The sequence below is a fragment of the Aquila chrysaetos genome, unplaced genomic scaffold, assembly GCF_900496995.4.
Source record: "Aquila chrysaetos chrysaetos unplaced genomic scaffold, bAquChr1.4, whole genome shotgun sequence".
Lineage (NCBI taxonomy): Eukaryota > Metazoa > Chordata > Aves > Accipitriformes > Accipitridae > Aquila > Aquila chrysaetos.
The window spans coordinates 69729-75728 of record NW_024470394.1 but is presented as its reverse complement, the minus strand read 5'-3'; the positions used below and the strand labels follow the sequence as shown (position 1 = coordinate 75728).

Genomic DNA, 6000 nt, shown 5'->3' with positions numbered 1-6000 from the left:
GATGGGGGAGAAAATCGGGAAAAAGAAGGTAAAACTCGTGGGTTGAGATAACAACGATTTCTGTAGAACAAGCATCCCACTGGGTGGGGGGGCGAGTGAGCGAGCGGCTGCGTGGTGCTTAGTTGCTGCCTGGGGTTAAACCACGACACTCTCCCGTGCAATACGTGTGTGTGCCAGGCAGGGCAGTTCCCACCCGTGCTGTTGTGTAGTCTGTGTCCTTCGTTCCGCCTTCCGCAGGTCTCGGTGGGCTTGGTGCTCAGCAAGTTTGGCGTGCCCCTCAGTCTGTAGTCTTGAATGCCTTGCCTCGTCTGCGTAGAGTCGGCCAAGCGCGTCTTGTCTTGCAACTGAAGCTTAAATCCTGGATCTGTCTTGCGTGCGTTGTGTTGTGGATGTTTCTGGATGATTCTGCTTGCAGTGGCTATCAGGGCTGCGTCAGCAGCTCTTCTCCTGAGAGCCCTGTTTTCATGGGGTCTGCTTTCTGGGGTTTCTTCTCCACGTCTTTAGGGTCTTAGGCCTTACAGCCTGGCTTCTTGTGCATCCATTGTCCCAGTTTTGACAGTAAGTTCTTGTCGCGGGCCGTTACATTTGACTTTTTTTTTTCTCTGGGGCTCCCATAGAGCCTCCTTGCCTCGCCGTTGCAGCCCCGTAGGTCTTCTTGCCCGACAGCATCTCCCATCTGGGAGTCATTCTTCTCGCTGAGAGTTTTCTCTCATTTTTGAGTCCCACTGTTTGTAGCGTTCTCTGTATTGTCAGTGTACGCACGTGCGTGTTTGGCTTGGAGCCGCTCTGCCTGGGGATGCAGAGTCAGGGAACAGCAGTAAGAGTCTATGGTTAATATATTGATACACCTAAACTGTTTTGCAGGCGCTGCGTGGGCTGCCTTTGGAATTAGATGAGCATTTGAGGTGAGCTGTGTGGTAGCAAGGAGGAGCGTGGGGCTGGTGACTTCTCACAAGTGCAACGGTAGTTTTCTGTCTTTTGGTACCTTAGGTGCTACAAGCGATGACGTCCGCAGCGTCCAACGCAGCGATCGCTGTGGAGCAGGTGAGCGGAAGTGTAAAAGGAACAAGGCCTTAAGCCTTATTGTTTTAAGACTATTTGTATCAGACATATAGCTAATGATTAGAAATTGGTTTAGATACGATTAATAGAATGCAGGTGCTTATAAAACAATATCTACGAGCTGCAGAATTGTTCTATGAGACTCCCTTTTCATGGCTGGCTTAAAATCCAGACAAGCTGAATCAACAGAGGAAGGATCACACATCTTAGACCTAAGACATGGGAGTAAGTGATTAACTTTAGAACAAGATAAATTAATAAAATAACCTGAGTAGTTTCTTTAGAAATTCATAGGTACCTTTGAAGTGTAAGAAGATAAGTGACGATGGTGACCGGAGACCTTCTGCCTGTGACCACCAATCTCAGAAGAGCCGAGACATGAGAATGGAGAATGGATGAGATAAGATGATGAATGATAACGATATGAGAACAGAAAATTGGCTGGAAAATTACAGAGGCTTCAGCTGGAAAATTACAGAGACTTTGGATTGGGACAATGGGTGGCAAAAGGGTATATAAGGTTTGGAAACTTTTGGAAGTGGGCCATTCGCTGCGGTGGTGGCCCAACTCTGAGTTGTTAATAAAGCAAACCTAGAGAAACCCACATCTGAAAATTCCTTAACAGGAAGGCCATATTGCTTTTGAGGAGGGGTTTGTTGCGGAAGAGGTCTGTGTCGATTGACATGACTGCTGGTACTGGGTTTTTTTGGTTGTGGTTGGTTTGTTTGTTTGTTTGTTTTTCTTTTTTTGTAGATGTTGAAGCGGAACCTGGCAACTGCAGGACTATCCTGGTTAGCTGATGTGGTTTTTGTTGAGGATGGATGCAGACCCCCGGCCCTCTGGAAGCTAAGTTGAGGGAGCAGAGACCACTGCCCTGCAGTGTGTAGTTTTGATTTTAGTTTGAAAGAGGTTTTTCCAAAATGGAAATCTTTCTCATTCAAAGAAGTTGCATTTTATGAGCTTTCCACCAGAGCGGATCTTCAGCGATGCTGTACTTGGCGGTAGAAGTCATCAGCAACAAGACTGTTCACTCTTAAAAAAAAAAAAAAAAGTTGATTTCCTTCCAAAGACGCAAGTACAGCACGTCTTTTGAAAGTTGATTGCATCGCTGCTTTTTGGGTTCTCAGCTGTAACAGTCGAGATCTCTTAAAAACGTGTTCCTCTGCACGCTGCAGTACAGCCAATAGGAAATCTGCCAGTCCTTTTTGGTAGCCTGAGGTATTGCAGCACTGGGGATTTGAATTTCCACCCCCCCCAAAAGTAAAAGCATAGGAGGGATCTCTTATCTCACTGATTTTTTTTTTCTGTCATAAATGAAACTTTAAAAGAAGTTAAAATTGTATAATTTACAAACTGACTTGCATTGTTTAAAACCGTAACTGCCAGTAGCTGTAGCACAGAATTAATTAGGTGCGCTTAAGCAGTTAGGTCTTTGTTCTACATGTTTAAAAAGAGAGGCAGCTAAATGTTACGGGTTTTTTTCCCAATATTTTGACAGGGTGCTCCAAAGTACTTTATTTCTGTCTGGCTTTCAGTGGTGCATTTCCCTGGCAGTCAGTAGCATCTCTCTTGGGCAGTACAGGTGTCCCTCCGAATCATGTAACACACACAAAACGCCCTGTAGTCAAATAATAACTCTGTATTTTGGAGATGGCTGATTTAATGGTGTCAGTTCACGGCTGTGCAAGTTAAGTTAGTGCAAAAGGAAAACCAAATACTTTTTTATCATATTAGTATTTTATTGGATGTATATAAATATCTGCATACCTTCTTAGTATGAAGTGAATTCTGGAGATTTGTTCTTTATTTTTCATTTTACTCTTTGAAGTTTTACACTTCGCTTTCAGCTTTATTGGCCGAGCGAGCAAGATGTGCAGCAGCAGCAGCAGCGCAAGGGCTGTGGCTATTGCGGTGGATCCGTAAGCGTAGATTCTGATGACGTTACAGCCTTGTCCTGCAGCCCCCCGGGATTATCTCCCTGCAGCAGGGCTGTGAGGAGGGGAGGAGACACTTTCCAACCCTGGCAAGAGCGTTTACTTTTACGCTAAGAATGCGTTCAGAACGGTATCAGTTTGTCTTAACACCGGTTTGTTCAAATCACTCTAGCAAAGTGACTCACTGCTGCACATCTTGCTTGCTCGGTCAATAAAGCTGAAAGCGAAGTGTAAAACTTCAAAGAGTAAAATGAAAAATAGAGAACAAATCTCCATAATTCACTTCATACTAAGAAGGTATGCAGATATTTATATACATCCAATAAAATACTTATATGATAAAAAAGTATTTGGTTTTCCTTTAAAAAAAACGACGCGTTGTATTTTGAGCTGACCGCTTTACCTAGAATCCTCCTTTAGCTCAGCTACTACCCCTTATTCTGATAGAATTCCCCTACTTTCTTCTGTGCTATTTTTTTAATATGCTGATGTTTTAGGGTGGTTTCGAGGATTCCCGAGAAGGCGCGCGCGCACACACACACACACACTGACTGTAAGGGAAAAAGCAAGCATTTATTAACGACAGAGACGCGTTACGCTAAGAGTATTTTGTAAAGCAGATTAACGTACCGACCCGAGGACCGTGAGGAAGGTGGACCATCCGTACGTTCTTGCGCCGCGAGCTCAGCCCAGCCAGCTTTTCCGTGGGAAAAGCTTTCCCGTGGCACCGGCGGCCTCGCCGTACACCAGCCCGATGCTCTTCGGAAAAATCCCGGTATTTACACATTTGCGGAGGAACGGGTTTCGGCACACGTGGCCAGCGGGTGCCAAAACGCGCCTCGGTCGCAAGGCGGGGAGCCTGTAGCACGAGCCGTAGCCACCCTGTCTGTTGTCTTCCTCGGCTCTCTCATCTCCGTGGTCAGCGTTCCAAGCAACGGGCAACAAACCATCCGTTTTCTGTGCCGACTGCGTTCTTCTCGGCTATCTATTTATCGATCCCCCCAGTGTTCATCCACGGACCAAAAATCCCGTCTTTTAACCCCTCCGTATACAGCTGAAATAACAATTTGGGATTTTTTTTTTTCTTTTTTTGTTTGTTTGTTTGTTTTTCAGACGTCCTGGCGTAAGCATCTCGCGATGCTCAGCAGGGCGCGGGGCCGAGAGGGACGTTCGCGACCCGGGGAGCCCGTCCCGGTGCGGAGCAGAGCACGAGATGTGCGGGCACGTTCCTATGTAAAAGGCATTATGAAAGTCACAAGCTGCCGGTCGGGGTCTTTTCCCTTGGTTTGTGCTTTTTTTGGGGGGGGTGAATAAGAAGGAGGGGGTCCGAGGGGGGTGATGACATCATTTGGGGCACCCCAATGTCACCGGGGAGGGGCAGGGATGTGGCAGAGGAGAGCAGGTGAATGAGGGATGGGGGGGTCCCCCCCCCAAAAAAGGGGGATCACAGCCCAAAAATGCCTGAACATGGATGGAGGGGGAGTGTTAAAAAATACTAAAACACTAAATATGGGTGTGAGGTGTTGAAATGGAGAAAAAAAATCTCTCATTCTCATATATATTGAAAAATAATATTCATTTATATATAAAAGGATTTAAAAATAAACCTCCATGTCTAATATATTAGACGAAGCATTTTAGAATTATATATTATAATATATAATATAATATATATGTAGTATATATTCTCTGGTATTTCCACCAATTGCCCCAAAACCTACAGAGAAGGAAACACCCCATAAATGACACATGCAAGGCCAGCAAATGTTTTTAATTCTGTCTTTGTCTTTTCTGCCTCTTGGCTCCAACCGAGTGTTGTTTTTGCAAGGTGATCCCAAAAGCAGAAAACAAATAGAAGCTCTTCCTCCAGGGACCTGTGGGCAGGCGGGCCAGCTGGCAGAGTTTTCCGAGTGTCTGGAAGTTCTTTCTGAGCTTTTCCTTGGTCCTTGCTTAGGTACTTCATGGATTCTTCTTCCCGCTCTTCCTCCTCTCCAGCATTGCAGAAGTTAGATGTTGTGCTTCTGCCTCATCCGGGAAGCCCTTCTCCTCCTCCCGGCTGAGGGGTCGTAGTTTGCGGTGTCCACGAAGCGGCTGCGGAGATCGTAACCCCGCCGCGGGGATCTGCTTCGCTCCCTCTGCCTCGGCAGGATTTGGTCCTGAGCAGCCCCGGGTGTCGGAGCCTGCTTGGAGCGGGCACTGGAGGGTCCTGGAGCCGCATCGTCCCTTGGGACTCACTCACGACGCGGAGGACTTCTTCTCACGCTTCTTCTCCGTCCTCCTCTCGCGGAGCGATGGTCGTCCGTGTACTCCACGAACCGGCTGCAGAGATTATAACCCCGCCGCGGGGATCGGCTCCGCGTTCTTTCCCGCAGCTGAGTTTGCTCCCCGGCATCCCGGGATGCGGGAACCCGCTCAGAGCTGGCGTTGGAGGTCCAAGCAGGCGAGTCATCCCTGGGGGTTTGTTCATGACTCGGAGGACTAGTTCTCCTCCTCCTCGCTGAGCCACGGCAGTCCGCGTACTCCACGAAGCGGCTGCGGAGAGTATAACCCCGCCGCGGGGATCGGCTCCGCGTTCTTTCCCGCAGCAGTCTTTGCTCCCGAGCAGCCCGGGATGCGGGAGCCCACCGGGAGCTGGCGTTGGAGGTCCACGGAGGTGAGTCATCCCTGAGGGCTTCTTCACGACTCGGACTCCTCCTCCTCCTTGCTGAGAGGCTGTAGTCCGTGGGGACCGTGAGCCAGCTGCGGAAATCGTTGTCCCGTTGCGGGAAGCTGCTCCAGGCCCTCTCCCTGATCACGTTCCTCTGGCAGCAGGAACAGGAGCTGAATCCGTCCTCCTCCTCCTCGTCGTCGTCGTGTTGCGCGGCGTGCAGCCCAAGGTCAAACAGTTGACGGCAGAACGGGAAGCCAGGTTGGGTTCTGGACGCGTACGAGGCCACGCTGCGCCCGCCTGGCCGGGCTGCAGATGCCTCCCGTGCATCTGCCCAGTTTAACTGGCTGGTGCTGG

At 48.8% G+C, this 6000-nt stretch overlaps 1 long non-coding RNA gene across 2 annotated transcripts; it reads left to right on the top strand.

The window, feature by feature from the left end:
• The first annotated feature begins 832 nt into the window (after positions 1 to 832).
• LOC115338246 lies at positions 833 to 1662 on the top strand. Of its 2 annotated transcripts, none has more exons than XR_003922356.2 (3): positions 833 to 905; positions 991 to 1044; positions 1347 to 1662. It is a non-coding gene; the product is annotated as an uncharacterized LOC115338246 (long non-coding RNA). The 2 variants fall into 2 exon arrangements; XR_003922357.2 differs by having other exon boundaries at positions 843 to 905; positions 968 to 1044.
• The last annotated feature ends 4338 nt before the right edge of the window (positions 1663 to 6000 follow it).